Here is a 16,238-nt window from a genome sequence, read left to right as displayed (position 1 = left end):
GTTTTGAGCATTTTTGGGGCTGGAAATCATCAGCCTCATCTGGCAACACTGCCAGTAAATCACTGGCATAGCTGGAAAGGAGAAGCTGGAGCACACTGCACCTTAGTTTTCAGGACTTTTTTGTAGAGACACCTGACCAACGTTTTGGTGTTGCTACACCTTCTTCAGAGTCAAATGATAGCAAGAGAGAGACACGCATTTCAAGACTTGACATTCACAGGTGATCCCACTTGGTTTGGCTAAATTGGTCTCATCTCATTGCAGGTAATTGACCCCACCCCCCATCACCAGGATAGTATTGCAGACAATTAGACAGAGAGGCTTCGTAGAAAGGTATTTTGGATTCATACTCTAAATTCAGTGGAGTCTCAGGGCATAAATGAGGAACTCAATATGTCTTGCTTTCTGTAACAAATTGCTCCAGCATCGCGGCTGTGGTCTTGTAATAATTGTAGCTGTGGTTTTATTGACAATGTTCTTTGTGTATTGTTTTTTCACTTTTTTGTTTTGTTTTGGGAAGTTGGCAAGCTGTCTAATTGTCTACAATCTTGTCCTGGTGTTGGGGGATGGGGTCAATTACCTGCAATGAGATGAGACCAATTTAGCCAAACCAAGTGGGATCACCTGTGAATGTCAAGTCTTAAAATGTGTTTCTCTGTTACAAACGGGTAACATAAGCGGACAGATGCATGGACGGAAGCTCAAAAAGGTTTAATATTCAAAAATGTCTAGGGATTTACAAAGGTCAGAAAGGAGCATGAAAACTCAATGTCCAAAACAAAATGAAAGTGCCATAGGCTCAGTCCAAAGAGATTCAAAGGCATAAACCAAAAAAAGGACGGCGGAGCGTCAGGAGACAGGTCAGGAGGGGAAGCCGGTGGGGAAGCACCTGTGACTGCAGTCTTCTGGCAGTCCTTTTATAGAACTGCTGCAGGTGACTCTGATGATCAGGTCCACAGGTGTGGCCAATCAGCCCGATAGGCACCAATCAAGCTAGCCTGCTGATTACATGAAAAGACATGAGGGGGAGCCAAACTGCATAATGGTGGAAAGACAGACAGACAATACATGGCACATGTAACACCCCCATATCAAAATGGTGATAGTCTCCATAAAACAAACAAATTAAGCAGGTGGGATGAATAAAGGTTGCACAACATCAGAAAATTGGCCAACCCCAACGAACTGGAATCATGGGTCCCAGCCAAGACTACCTGCACTGAAGCAGAACGAGATGGCAATTAATGAATTGAGCAAACATTTGTGCACACCAAAACCACCACCCGACCTAAAAACAAGAATCAGAGATTCATTAACCAAATATCACCAAATTAAAATTCTAGTGAAATGCTAATGCTGGTCAACAGGCACGAAACAAGCACAGAGAAGTCATCTTAGTTGTCGCTTGAATTTGAGATAGAGCATTCAAAAACGGTTAATGGTCTAAATCATTGTCACCGGCGGCGGCGCTATGACCCTGACCAACACAGTCAAGAACGCTAATGAGCCCAAATGTACAGAGAACTTTAGATAACTGTCCTATCTAAGTGCTGAAGTGCAGAGGGGTTCAGGTAGGCCTGTATAAACCTAATGTGAGTGGTCACACTGATTCGGTTGGTCTACAGCTAGCCCAAGGTTGAAGGGCACAAGCAAAATCTGTTTCTTGGACCTTCTAAAGATGGCCCATGTGGCAGAATTGAACAAAGTCTCCTAGAACCTGAGAGCCAGCATCGAGCTCCTGATCAGAGCAGAGGGAGAGTTTTAGAGTCACTAGACAGGGATCGGACAAGGGCCGTACTGTGACCATTTCGGCGGCGTTATCATGAGTCTGTTCTACACAACTTGAGCGTTGTCTACTGAACCACTTAAGAAATCGCCTAGAGGCCATTTTAGCGAAGCCCTTGTAGGGAGGAGTCAGTGGCCATAACTAAAGTTCAAACTAATGCGTAATCAACAATGCATAACTAGCAATTGATTACCAGGCACACATGAGCAAAATGAAAGCTCCCACTGAGGCAGCTTGTTACAGGTAGCAAGGTTACTACAGCAAAATAAATTGACAAAAACAGAGCCACGAGACAAGCTAAAAAGTAGCAGAACAGAGTGGATGTTTTAACAAACAGTTCATGGTGCATCAAAGGAAAAGCAGAACCGGACTTCCCCAAAAAACGAAATTCGCTGGAAGAGACAAAACAGCGAATTAACAAGAAAGGCAGAGCCTAGCCACGGATTGGCATGCGCAGAAAAACAAGGTGGATTGGTGCTATAGGCAAGGATTGTCCAGCTACACTGCCTAAGCTGAAAACTGTGGAAAATGAAAGCCTTGGTCTGACTTCGTACCTTCAGTGGCCTACCCAGCTCGAGGCTACCGGGAGCCCCCTCCTGGGTTATCCACACAAAAAACGAGCTTAGAAAAAGCAAACAATCCATGCCAAAAACAGCCTACTCACCACAAAAACTAGCGCAGCCAATATTTAACAGGACCCGTATAAAAAATAGGAGACGCGAGAGGTAACGGGAGGAAAAATCCCGGACGAGCCCCCAATATGTTACAAACGGGTAACATAAGGGGACAGACGCATGGACGAAAGCTCAAAAAGGTTTAATATTCAAAAATGTCTCTTGCTATCATTTGACTCTGAAGAAGGTGTAGCAACACCAAAACGTTGGTAGCGTGTGTGCACAAAATAAAGTCTTGAAAACTAAGCTGCAGTGTGCTCCAGCTTCTCCTTTCCAGTGATGTCTGTCCCACTGTGATGCACCTGCAAGCAGGGTTGCCAGATGAGGCTGATGATTTCCAGCCCAAAAAATTGTCAAAACCCGCCTAGAAGCTCAAAATCCCGCCCAATTCTATTGATTTCTATGGCTAAAATTGTTTTTTTTTTCTGCTAAATGCCATTTTCGCACACGGCTATACTAAGCAGCCCAATGGGGCGGGAAACAGCCCAATCTGGCAACACTGTCTGCAAGCTGAGTGAAGGACAAGAAGGCACCAAATTAAAAATGTATACTACTATTCTACTATATTATATGACCCACTTTCAATACATATTCATGTCTCCTCCAGTGGAATTCCCCTATAACCCTCTGGTTGTGTTAGAAACATGGTTACTTTTATGGTGTTAATGGTCAAAATTGACAGCCTACAAAAAAAGGTAATAATACATTGATTAAAAATGTGATTAGCATATTTTGTTATTAATACCTTTTAGACATCTTTTTGAAACAATTCCAAGGTGATTTAAATGTTATTCTGCTTTTTTTTTAGTGAATTGTAGGCTTTTTTCTTAACTTGCACCAAATCGTTTTATTAACTCTCTGGAGTCTATGGCCTCTCAGAGGCTTTCAGGCAGTTTGGAACACCTTTACTTTTTTCAAATATTTCAACTAACTGTAATTATCTACACTAATGTGGCACATATGGCTGTATTCTGAAAAGCCTTGGCAAAAAGAATATGATAGTAAATTGAATGTAATATAACTGTATATAACTTTGGGAGATGTAAATTAATGGTCTGGTCATTTTTGACTGAAATACCATGGATGTAACAAGTTGGTGTATCTTCCACAATTCTTTAGGTATTTCATTATATTTCATTTTGACCATTTGAATTGGTTAGCTGGATGATGTCATGAAGTATCATTTGTGTACGATGAAAAATAGAGAAGTTTCAAAACAGTCATTTTTGACCGTAACACAACCAGAGGTTAACCCTTTGATGCGTTAGCGCCCCTAGCGGTTACGGATACGGGACATCAAACGATCGAAACAACAAGTACAAACATATTTGTATAAACAAAATGTTTCAGAAAGAAAATCGATACACACAACTAATAAACACACTTGGTTCTACAAACACAGAAAACCCAACGATTGTTGCTGCCATGGTTTGCTCCTAATCCTCCATCAACCACACGCTATGTTCATTGATAAAGTAAACAAATAGTCCGACCTCGTCAAACTAATATCATGTATAAACATAATAGGAGCGTTTGAAACGGTCTGTCACCCCATATAAAATTCATTTACACCACCACAAAGACATACCTTAAGTGTGAAGACTTAGTTTGAATTTGATGTGTTATGAGTTTGCCTACCTTTAGGTGTTAAAAGTGACTGAATTCCCTCATTGAAATAATCCACGGAGACTTCGACATTTTGATGATGATAAAATCCTTTATTCCTCAAAATCGTGGCTGTACACTGAAGCATTAACCCATTAACCCTATCCAGACCGGGGGGGGGGGCTAAAAGTGCCCGCACCAACTTTGATGTCGTATAACTCCTGAATGACTAAAGCTATGACTACGAAACTTTGTGACTTTTCCTAAAATGAAGTTGGCTACAGTGTGATACCAAAAGATTAGATTTATAATTTTTGTTGTTGCCATGGCAACGGTTTTCTGACAGGTACGCCTGACCAAAAATCACTGATCTAAGTCTCATCATCATCACTTTTCATATTTTTTTACATTTTCATCAGCATCAGACACCCTTGTGAACATTTGAAGTGGTCTGAAGCAAATAATAACCAAAATTGATGTGCATTTCCCAAGGTAGATGGAAAATACATGAAGGTGACATTTTGTGCAATAAAACAGGAAATGATGTCATGATGATGTCATAATATCCGATAGTGACCCCAAATTGATGTCATTCATAGATCTTTGGCTGAAGATCATCCCCTCCAAGTTTGGTGGTCATACGCCATTCGGTTCCTAAGTTATGAGGGGAGGGGGGTCAAAAGAGCACCCCCCCTGGTCCTAGGAATGCCAAAAAAGCCCGGTCAGGATAGGGTTAATGCATAAGCCATTGGACTCACACTAACGCATAACATGGGTCTAAATAGACCCGCATTCATTTCCAATGTATTTCTGAGCATCAATCATGTATTCTCTCACACAACTTCTAAAACCAATACATTTTATCCCATAATTCTTCTAAAAGTAATTACATAGGTGGTACTTAATTCAAAAAAGTATTTTTTGAAATGTTCTTATATTTTTATTTTACAAATAAACATGAATTTGGAATTAAATCACTCATTTCTAGACGTGGACCGAAAATGGCCCGCATTCATTTCTAATGGAAGTCTAAATCTTTCACTATAATAACTTCCACACTTAATGTATTTTAATTGCTAATGGATTAACCCTCCTGTTACCCTCAAATTTTGGAACATCCGTGATCCTTGGGGTCAATTTGACCCCAACCACTTAAATGTCTACAAAATCAGTATGAAACAACACTTTGGCACATGTTTATGTTTCAGATATGTATTATTGCTCTATTGGTGACATACAAAGTCCTTTCAATATATCCTAGCACCCCCACACATAGCCCACACACCAAAAAAACTTAATCCATGACTAGGCGAAATTTAGAAAAAATAGCAATAAAATGTCATTAATTGGTCTAAAAACAGATGGACACACATTATTTTAATTTTAATGTCTCCATATACTCTCTAAATATGAATTTCTATGACTTATAACATTTGAAAAGAAAAAACAAATTTGATTATCAAGGATATTATCTATCTATTACCATATCGGTCAATGTGACCCTAAAAGAAATAGACATATTTCCAAACATTCAGAAGGTTTTTTAAGTCCAACATTCATTTTTTACGTTTGAATGTGTATTTATAGCACAAGTATAATAGTTAGGTAAGAACATGGATACTTTGCCAACCAATAGTTTCGGGAACAACATAGAAAATCATTGTTTTCTACATTGTTTCTACGCTTGAATTAGTGTGCATATAAGGAAAAAAGGTTTGCATGTGCTCCTTGAAGACATATTACATGCTCATGGTTGTGGGGCAATGTCTGAAGGAACAGGGCTAGCAACTTGTATGTTTACTTCTATTCACCATGTATGCCCACTGGAGAACTTGTGGTATGGATGTCAATGTGTATGTCCTTCACAAAAGTTACAGCTGTTGCTTTTCCTGCCATCTCTATGTCAGGTAGCACCAGTTTATAACCAAGGCTGCAGACAAAGATGTCAATTTGGAACACAATACTGAAATGAGGAGAAGAATAGCACCATTATATCTCTCAACATAGCAAACAACCTTGAGATTGTCTCCATCTAAAGAAGTACAATGGCTTGTCACCATCAGAACAGTCAATATTTGGATCACAATCATAAAGCTTCTCTTCAAATATACCATCACTTATAATTATGTATGCTGGACACAGAACAGCATGCACAGCAATGCTGACTATATGTGACCCTTCTTATACTAATGTTTGTGTGTAGTGGGAGGGTGCAAAAGTAGCTCCCAGGGTACAGGAATGGGGGGGGGGTGTTGCTGTGGTGGGTGCCATGATGGTGCTTTGGGTACAACAAGGTTCAGTTGGTGTATTTTGTCAAAATGTCAATGCTGTATTTGCCACCAATGTCCAAAATGTTGCTGTGAATTACTTTTAGGCCTCCCCCATATTACAATTACAATTACAGTTTTTAGTTATCAGGGCCCAAACAAAAGCAAAATGTTCAGAAGAAACATGGCTGGATAGCTTATTTTCATGTATTTCACATTATCCAAACAGATTTTAACATTTATTTGCAAAATATGAATGTTCCATTTATGTTTTATACACTTGAAACAATTGGGGTCAAATTGACCCCAAGGAACACGGATGTAACCTAAATGTGTACAGCACTTAGGGAAAACCTTTTTTACTGAAATTTTCACTTTTTTCACATTCATCCCATCTATTTAGGAAAAGTCATCAAAGATGAGGCAGAAGAAATATGTACTTCATGTATTTTTCAGGTGTTAAACATTGAAAGGGGTCAAATAGACCCCAAGGATAACAGGAGGGTTAAAAGTTGTGATTTAGGCTGTTTTTAATGCACAAAATGGGTGTTATTTTTTGTATCTTATATAAATAAACACACAAATAATTTCCCCCATTATTGCAGACATAGCCTAAGTCTGAAGGGTTTTTCACGTTAGGAACTAAAATATATTTAAAAGGATTCCAGTCAGGAACAAATAAACTGCGGACAGTTTTTGACCACTGTTGACAACTGCTGACCTATTGGATTTAAGCATTCCAGGTCATGCATATTTGTGTAATAAGAGACGGTGTGATCGGAGGAGCCCAATAGCCTATATCAGGGCATAATTAATGTGCATAATTATTAGGCAACTTTGCTTTCCTATGGGAAAATATGCCACAAAAGACATCTAACAAACTCCAAAAATACTATAAACAATTTTGATGTCTTCCAGAGGGGTGTGGCTGTCTTGAAATATTGGTCACATCCGTCTAAAGCACTGTTACAAAGCCATCAGTGTCACATGACATGAGCTCACAAAGTCACTGCCAGATTTAGAAGAATTGAAGATGAAACTACCACAAAAGTATTACCTGCAGTGCTGTTATTTTCCAGAACTGAAACCTATATTGAGTGTCCACAAGAACATTGTATTCAGCACTCAGAGACATGGCCAAGGTAAAACAAGCTGAAACCTGAAGACCACTCAACAAGAAACTTAAGTCAAGACTGGGTCAAGAAATGTCTTTAGACAGTTTTTTTCAATGGTTTTATGAACTAGTGAAGGTGACTGTTAATGGACCAGGTAGATGAGTCTATGGCTAGATCAGGAATGTGCAAACTTATATGAGTTCCTGAGTTCCACTCAAATGCCAGCAAAGTACAGCATGAATACCATGGTCTTCAAAAGATGCAAATGTCTTCCTCTCAATGATCCAGCCATGGGCTCCCAAGTCCATAATAGGCCTAACTTTGAAAACTGTCCACAGGTATTTTTGACCCAGTCTTGACTTAATTAACTTGTCTAGTGTCATCCCTTCTTACCTTGGCCATATCTCTGAGTGCTCAATGCCCTGTTCTTCTGGACACTTGGTGTAGGTTTCTGTTGTGTAATATTATAGGACTGCAGGGTAATACTTTTTTGTAGCTCCACCTTAAATTCTTCTCAATTTTTGGCAGTGACATTTCTTACGAGACTGATGATTTTGTAATGATGCATTTCACAATTCTGTGGTAAAGTGACCAACGTCTTGCCAATTTCACGACAGCCACATCCCTCTAGAAGACTTCAAAATTGTTAATCCACTTTTTCAGAGTTTGTTAGATCTATTTTGTGGCCCATTTTCCAAGAAAACAACAAAGTTGCCTAATAATTATGCACACCTGATATAAGGTGTTGGGCACCTTCGACCACAGCCCCATATTTTTATACAAATATGCATGGTCTGGAATGCTTAAATCCGATAGGTTTTCAAGTTCATATAGATTCCTGTTGGAACATAAGCATAAAAAAGACAATATGGTCAAAAAACATGTCTGCCTAATAATTCTGTATATAAAAAATGAATGCGGATCATTTTTGGCCCATGTGTGTAAATATCATATAATTGTATAAAAAGATGTCTATTTCAAAGAATAACCATAAAGTATTTGAATTAAGTATTAATGTTGGGAGTTAATATTCCATAAATGACAAAAAGTTAAATTTTTAGTAAAAGAATCAAAATCCTTTCTCAAATTGGCTAAGAGACATTAAGCTTGTGATGAAATTTTATAGGAAATGAATGCGGGTCTATTTAGACCCATGTGTCTAAATATCATATTATTATATAAAATGACTTCTATATCAAAGAATAACCATCAAGAATTTTAAATAAGTATTGATGTTGGGAGTTCATACTCCATAAATGATAAAAAGTTGGACTTTTAGTAAAAGAATCAAAATCCTTTTTCAATATGGCTAAGAGACATTAAGTTTGTGATGAAATTACATAGGAAATGAATGCGGGTCTATTTAGACCCATGTTATGCGTTAAAGGGGTAGTAACCAAAAAAGTGTTTTCACGCAAAAAGTTATGATGCATAAAAATAAATTAAGTCTTCCAAGGGACAAAAACAAGTCAATTGAGGAATTCATGAAGTGCTGAGTAAGAAAATTGTATTCTTACAAAGATATAGACATTTTAAACTCAGCCGGGTCTATTTAGACCCATGTTATGCGTTAAAGGGTTAACTTGTTATCTGTTAGAATCCATCGTTTCTGTTCGCTAGATTTCATTATTTTTTGTGTTTGATTAACTTTTGTCGAGCGAGTTCTACACGCGAAATCTACTTCCGGGTTTGAGCAACGTTGCGTAAAATAACAATAGCCCAAACTACAGAGTGTAAAGGTCAATGATATCTTATTCGGCCAATAGTATTCGCCCATCTGGTTGACAAAATCAGGGGATTCCCCACGTTAGAGCGAAAAGCAAACGCGATTGGTCCATGCGTAACCATCATGTTCGGTTGCCTATGTTTTGCTGCACCATGTGCGTAAATGACCTTCTCGCAGTTGCGCATAGGGGTGTTCCTCGACAGCGCGAAATTTGAAAAACGCAGGAATATGCAGCGCCGCTATTTCAATACGGACAAAGTCCTACAGTTGTTATTTGAGGACGACATTGATGATGACATTGATGGCCTCAGTGATGGATATCCTGAGAGCATGGACTCAGCTGAGGAGGAGGCGTTTGATGATCGCATAGATCCCGTTTTGGACGTGTAAGTAGCCTACATGTGATTGCACACTAGCATGACTGCACAGACTGTATGCATGCATGCACCCACAGACAGACAGGCGATCGATAGATAGATAGATAGATAGATAGATAGATAGATAGATAGATAGATAGATAGATAGATAGATAGATAGATAGATAGATAGATAGATAGATAGATAGATAGATAGATAGATAGATAGATAGATAGATAGATAGATAGATAGATAGATAGATAGATAGATAGATAGATAGATAGATAGATAGATAGATTTAGGGTAGGGTTAAAATCTTGCAGTGCATGTATGGTACCCCGGCTTCAGAAGAAACTTGTTCAAGCTCACCTCAGGTTTGCCAATGAACATCAAACTGGATTAGGATATGATTGGGAGTTCCCGGAATCAGATGACACCAAAGTCAAAGTGTTTGGCATTAACACAACTCGATGTGTTTGGAGGAGGAGAAATGCTGCCTATGATCCCAAGAACAACACCTTCTCCAACATCATAAATGAAAGTGGTAACATTATGTTTTGAGGTTGTTTGTCTGGCCAAGACACAGGACAACTTCACATCGTCAAGAAATGGATGGAAGGAGACAATAAACGTAAACGTACAATGCTGCATGCCAACCTCTTTCCCACCACCACTAGATTGAAGGTGGGTCATGGATTGGCCTCCCAATATGATAATAATCCATAACATACAGCCCAAGCAACGAAGGAGTAGCTCAAGCAGAAGCACATTAAGGTCATGAAGTGGCCTAGACAGTTTCCAAACATTAACCCTAAACTAATCCTGTGAAGGGAACAGAAGCTCCCATTTGGCAAGCTACAGTCATACAACTTAAGTGATTTAGAGATGATCTGCAAAGAAAAGTGGACAAAAATCCTTTCTAATATATCCACAAACATTGTCATTAACTGAAAGAAACATCTGACCTCTGTATGAGAAAGCAAGGGCTTTGCCACCAAGTATTTTGTCTTCTTTGACTAGAGGGGTCAAATACTTATTTTCCTCAATGAAATACAAATCAATTAAAATATATTCGTCAAAGTTATTTTCTGGGTTTTCTTTTTGATATTCTGTCTCTCCATATTAGAATACATTTTATCATTAATATTATAGACTGATCATGTCTTTATTATTGGGCAAACCAACAAAATCAGCAAGGGATCAAATACTTATTCTCCTCACTGTAGATAGATAGATAGATAGATAGATAGATAGATAGATAGATAGATAGATAGATAGATAGATAGATAGATAGATAGATAGATAGATAGATAGATAGATAGATAGATAGATAGATAGATAGATAGATAGATAGATAGATAGATAGATAGATAGATAGATACAGTGAGGAGAATAAGTATTTGATCCCTTGCTGATTTTGTTGGTTTGCCCACTAATAAAGACATGATCAGTCTTTAATGTTAATGATAATATGTATTCTAATATGGAGAGACAGAATATCAAAAAGAAAATCCAGAAATTAACTCTAAAGAATATATAATAATTGATTTATATTTAATTGAGGGAAATAAGTATTTGATCCCCTGCCAACCATTAAGAGTTCTGATCCCGCAGATCAAATGGCACTTCCAATCAACTTGTTATCTGAATTGAACACACCTGTTAATAGTAACCTGCACAAAAGACACATTGAATCTGCAGAATCAGTCCATAGAATCAGTCAATCAATCAAACTAAACTTGCCAACATGGGACAGACCAAAAAGCTGTCAAAGGATGTCAGGGACAAGATTTTAGAACTCAACAAGGCTGAAACGGGCTCCTGGATATTCAAGAGCAAACTGTCGGTGCATTTCTTCCCAATTTTAGGACATACAAAATGATCATCAATCATCAATTTTAGGCCTGTCCTTGGTTCCATACAAGATTTGACCTTGTGGGAATTTAATAACCAGAAAAAAATGAGATAAAGCACCTTACAACTGAATGGGAGGAGCTAGGAAATGATCTCAAGGCGGCTGGGACCTCAATCACTAAGAAAACTATTGGAAACACTTGATACCACAGTGGATTAACCCTATCCAGACCGGCCTTTTTTGGCATACCTGGGACCGGAGGGGGGCTCTTTTGACCCCCCCCCCCCTCATAACTTAGGAACCGAACTTGGAGGGGATGATCTTCAGCCAAAGATCTATGAATGACATCAGTTTGGTGTCATTATGGGACATTATGACGTCATTATGACGTCATTTCCTGATTTTATTGCCCAAAATGTCACCTTACTGTATTTTCCATCTAACTTGGGTAATGCATATAAATTTTGGTTATTATGTGCATCAGACCACTTCAAATGTTCACAAGGGTGTCTGATGCTAATGAAAATGTAAAAAAATATGAAAAGTGATGATGATGAGACTTAGATCAGTGATTTTTGGTCAGGTGTACCCGTCAGAAAACCGTTGCCATGGCAACAACAAAAATGATAAACCTAATCTTTTGGTATCACATTGTAGCCAACTTCATTTTAGGAAAAGTCACAAAGTTTCGTAGTCATAGCTTTAGTCATTCAAGAGTTATACGACATCAAAGTTGGTGCGGGCACTTTTAGCCCCCCCCCGGTCTGGATAGGGTTAAAATCTTGCAGTGCATGTATGGTACCCCGGCTTCAGAAGAAACTTGTTCAAGCTCACCTCAGGTTTGCCAATGAACATCAAACTGGATTAGGATATGATTGGGAGTTCCCGGAATCAGATGACACCAAAGTCAAAGTGTTTGGCATTAACACAACTCGATGTGTTTGGAGGAGGAGAAATGCTGCCTATGATCCCAAGAACAACACCTTCTCCAACATCATAAATGAAAGTGGTAACATTATGTTTTGAGGTTGTTTGTCTGGCCAAGACACAGGACAACTTCACATCGTCAAGAAATGGATGGAAGGAGACGTAAACGTAAACGTACAATGCTGCATGCCAACCTCTTTCCCACCACCACTAGACTGAAGGTGGGTCATGGATTGACCTCCCAATATGATAATAATCCATAACATACAGCCCAACCAACGAAGGAGTAGCTCAAGCTGAAGCATATTAAGGTCATGAAGTGGCCTAGACAGTTTCCAAACATTAACCCTATACTAATCCTGTGAAGGGAACAGAAGCTCCCATTTGGCAAGCTACAGTCATACAACTTAAGTGATTTAGAGATGATCTGCAAAGAAAAGTGGACAAAAATCCTTTCTAATATATCCACAAACATTGTCATTAACTGAAAGAAACATCTTACCTCTGTATGAGAAAGCAAGGGCTTTGCCACCAAGTATTTTGTCTTCTTTGACTAGAGGGGTCAAATACTTATTTTCCTCAATGGAATACAAATCAATTAAAATATATTCTTCAAAGTTATTTTCTGGATTTTCTTTTTGATATTCTGTCTCTCTATATTAGGATACATTTTATCATTAATATTATAGAATGATCATGTCTTTATTAGTGGGCAAACCAACAAAATCAGCAAGGGATCAAATACTTATTCTCCTCACTGTAGATAGATAGATAGATAGATAGATAGATAGATAGATAGATAGATAGATAGATAGATAGATAGATAGATAGATAGATAGATAGATAGATAGATAGATAGATAGATAGATAGATAGATAGATAGATAGATAGATAGATAGATAGATAGATACATAGATACATAGATACATAGATACATAGATACATAGATAGATATATCTCTATAATAATAATGATGATGATAATAATAATAATAATAATAATAATAATAATAATAATAATAATAATAATAATAATGATGATGATAATAATAATAATAATAATAATAACAAATGCATTTTTATATTATATGGTCATATAACCGTTATCCAAATGTACTGTATCTATATATCTATGCATATAATAATGATATAAGACCCACTCCATGCAGCCAACTCTCTGCTTTATTTTTTCTATTTAATTCTATGTATTTATTGAATCAGAGGACATGGACTACTAGTACAAAAATGCACAAAATGCATAAACAGTACTTTGAACTTTGAGATGTAGGCTACAGTACAGGCCAAAAGTGTGGACTCACCTTCTCCTTTATGTATTCTCTTTATTTTCGTGGATTTTCATTGAGTTTTTTCAAGGAGGACATCAAAACTGTGCATGAACCCATGTAGAATTATGTGCTTACTGAAAACTACAATTCTAGTTGTTGTCAAAAAGCAATGTCAGCTGTCTCACAACTATACATGTGTTCATGCACAGATTTAATGCCCCCCCCCCCCAAAAAAAAAAAATGTACAATGTTCTGTAAATAGCCACAACAATAAAGATAATAAACTAAATGAGAAGGTGAGTCCACACTTTGTCTGTACTGTATAATACTATAATTATGCACAATATAATACTGTTTGCACTATGTTGTCAAAATGGCAAGGTACAGTGTGAGCGCTGTAATAGTAATTGTAAAGGTCACTACCATACTACTGCTATTAAACTAAGAGTCTTTAGTAATGCCTTACTACATGCATTTATATGCATACATATAAATATACATAAATACATCAATGTTGCATGTTAATGAAATTTCTTGTTTGTGAAAGTGTTCATTGCAATGAAGTAAATGCAAATGGTCCTTATTGTAAGAACTTAATAACGTGTAGTATGTATCTTCTTTACTTAGAGGGGAGTCTTCCGTGGATGTGGATGTGGAGGTGGACGGTGTCTGTGGTTCAAAGAGGAGAAGGACAGAGCAGGACTTGGACGGAGCTGCTAGGATATTGTTACAGCTGGCGGAGGTTGCCGATGCCCTACACAAATTGGCAGATGAATTGGGAGCTTCAGAACAGCTGGCGCAGGTTGCTGCAGCTTCTGCTGAAATAAAGAGGCTGTCTGGAGATATACCTACCACTCCTGATGCTGCCCCACCAAAGCCTTCTACCTCCACTGCTCCTTCTGTTGCCCCACCACAGTCTGCTGGTCACCGGCTATGGCCTGCCACGGCCACTGCTGCGGCTGCCTCCTCCTCCTCCCGTGCTGCTGCTGCTGCTGCTGCCTCCTCCTCCTCCCGTGCTGCTGCTGCTGCTGCCTCCTCCTCCCGTGCTGCTGCCTCCTCCTCCTCCCGTGCTGCTGCTGCTGCGGCTGCCTCCTCCTCCTCCCGTGCTGCTGCGGCTGCCTCCTCCTCCTCCCGTGCTGCTGCTGCTGCGGCTGCCTCCTCCTCCTCCCGTGCTGCTGCTGCTGCGGCTGCCTCCTCCTCCGGGCCTGCTGCTGCTGCCTCCTCACGCCGCAAGCGACCTCCTGCTGTGACGGTCACCCTCTCCCTCTCCTCTCCTGCCCGCCGTCGCCCTCCAGTTGCCTCTGCTGCACGCCGCAAGGGTCCCTCTCCTGCACGCCGGCGCCCTGCTCCACCGCAAAGCCAGCTGTGCAACACGGCAGATGAAGACCCTGATGGTTGGCAAGACATTACTGTCGCTGATGTCCAGCCATCAATACCTCTTTTCTCCCCCAAACGCCGCCCAGGAGTCCAGCTGGACCTGCTCCATTCCTACTCTCCACTGGACCTTCTGCAGCATTTTTTTTCTCCCTCCGTGCTTCGTACCCTGTGCACCCACACCAACAGGTATGCCGCCCAGCGCATTGCAGCAGGGTCACAGATGCGTTGGAAGGACGTCACCCCCGATGAGCTGCAGCACTGGATGGCCATGCTGCTATACCTGGGCTTGGTGAAGGTGTCAGCCATCAGAGATCTGTGGAGCAGAGATCCTGTCTTCTCATTCCCCTTCCCCTCCTCAGTGATGGCAGCTCCGTGGGCAGAGAGGGTACGACCGTCTCTTCAGGGCCAGGCCACTGATGGACGAGATAATTGCAGCATGCCGCGCCTACTACCACCCATACCAGCGGTTGGCCGTGGATGAGAGAATGGTGAAAACCAAGGCGCGCATTGGGATGAAGCAGTACAATGCCAACAAGCCCACGAAATGGGGGTACAAATTGTTTGTACTCGCCGACAGCCGCAATGGTTACACCTGCGACTTCAACATCTATGAAGGGAAGGCTCAGTCCCCCAGTGGCATGGGGCTGAGTTATGACTCCGTCGTGTCCCTGATAAACCCTGCAATCCTCGGCACCGGCTACCACGTGTACGTCGACAATTTTTACACGAGTTCTTTGCTGTTCCGCCACCTGAGCAGCATGAACTTTGGCGCTTGCGGCACAGTCCGGCAGAATAGAAAGGGTTTCCCCAAGACGCAGGTGAATGCATTGCCGAGGAACGCAGAGAGGGGCGACATGCGGTGGCTTCGGGATGGGAAGCTGCTGTACGTGAAGTGGATGGACACACGTGAGGTGGCCATGTGCTCCACCATCCACCGGGCCTATGATGGGGAGGTCGTCCGCAGGAATGTCCGCTCAGAAGGGGTGTGGAGCCGGAGGGCAATACCAGTGCCAACCCCAGTGCAGGAATACAACAAGTACATGGGTGGTGTGGATGTATCTGATGCCCTCATCAAGTTCTACACTGTGGACCGGAAGACAACCCGTTGGTACATGAAGCTGTTCCTCCATTTCCTTGACATCGCCGTGGTGAACAGCTTCATCATCCACAAGGAGATGGCACTGGGAAAAGGGGAGAGGCCACTGAGGCAGAAGGCCTTCAGGGTTGAGCTCATGAAGCAACTGGCTGCTGTCGGCCGAGAGCA

This window comes from Engraulis encrasicolus, unplaced genomic scaffold (assembly GCF_034702125.1).
Source record: "Engraulis encrasicolus isolate BLACKSEA-1 unplaced genomic scaffold, IST_EnEncr_1.0 scaffold_99_np1212, whole genome shotgun sequence".
NCBI classification, from domain to species: domain Eukaryota; kingdom Metazoa; phylum Chordata; class Actinopteri; order Clupeiformes; family Engraulidae; genus Engraulis; species Engraulis encrasicolus.
Note: the sequence above shows the minus strand (reverse complement) of the source record.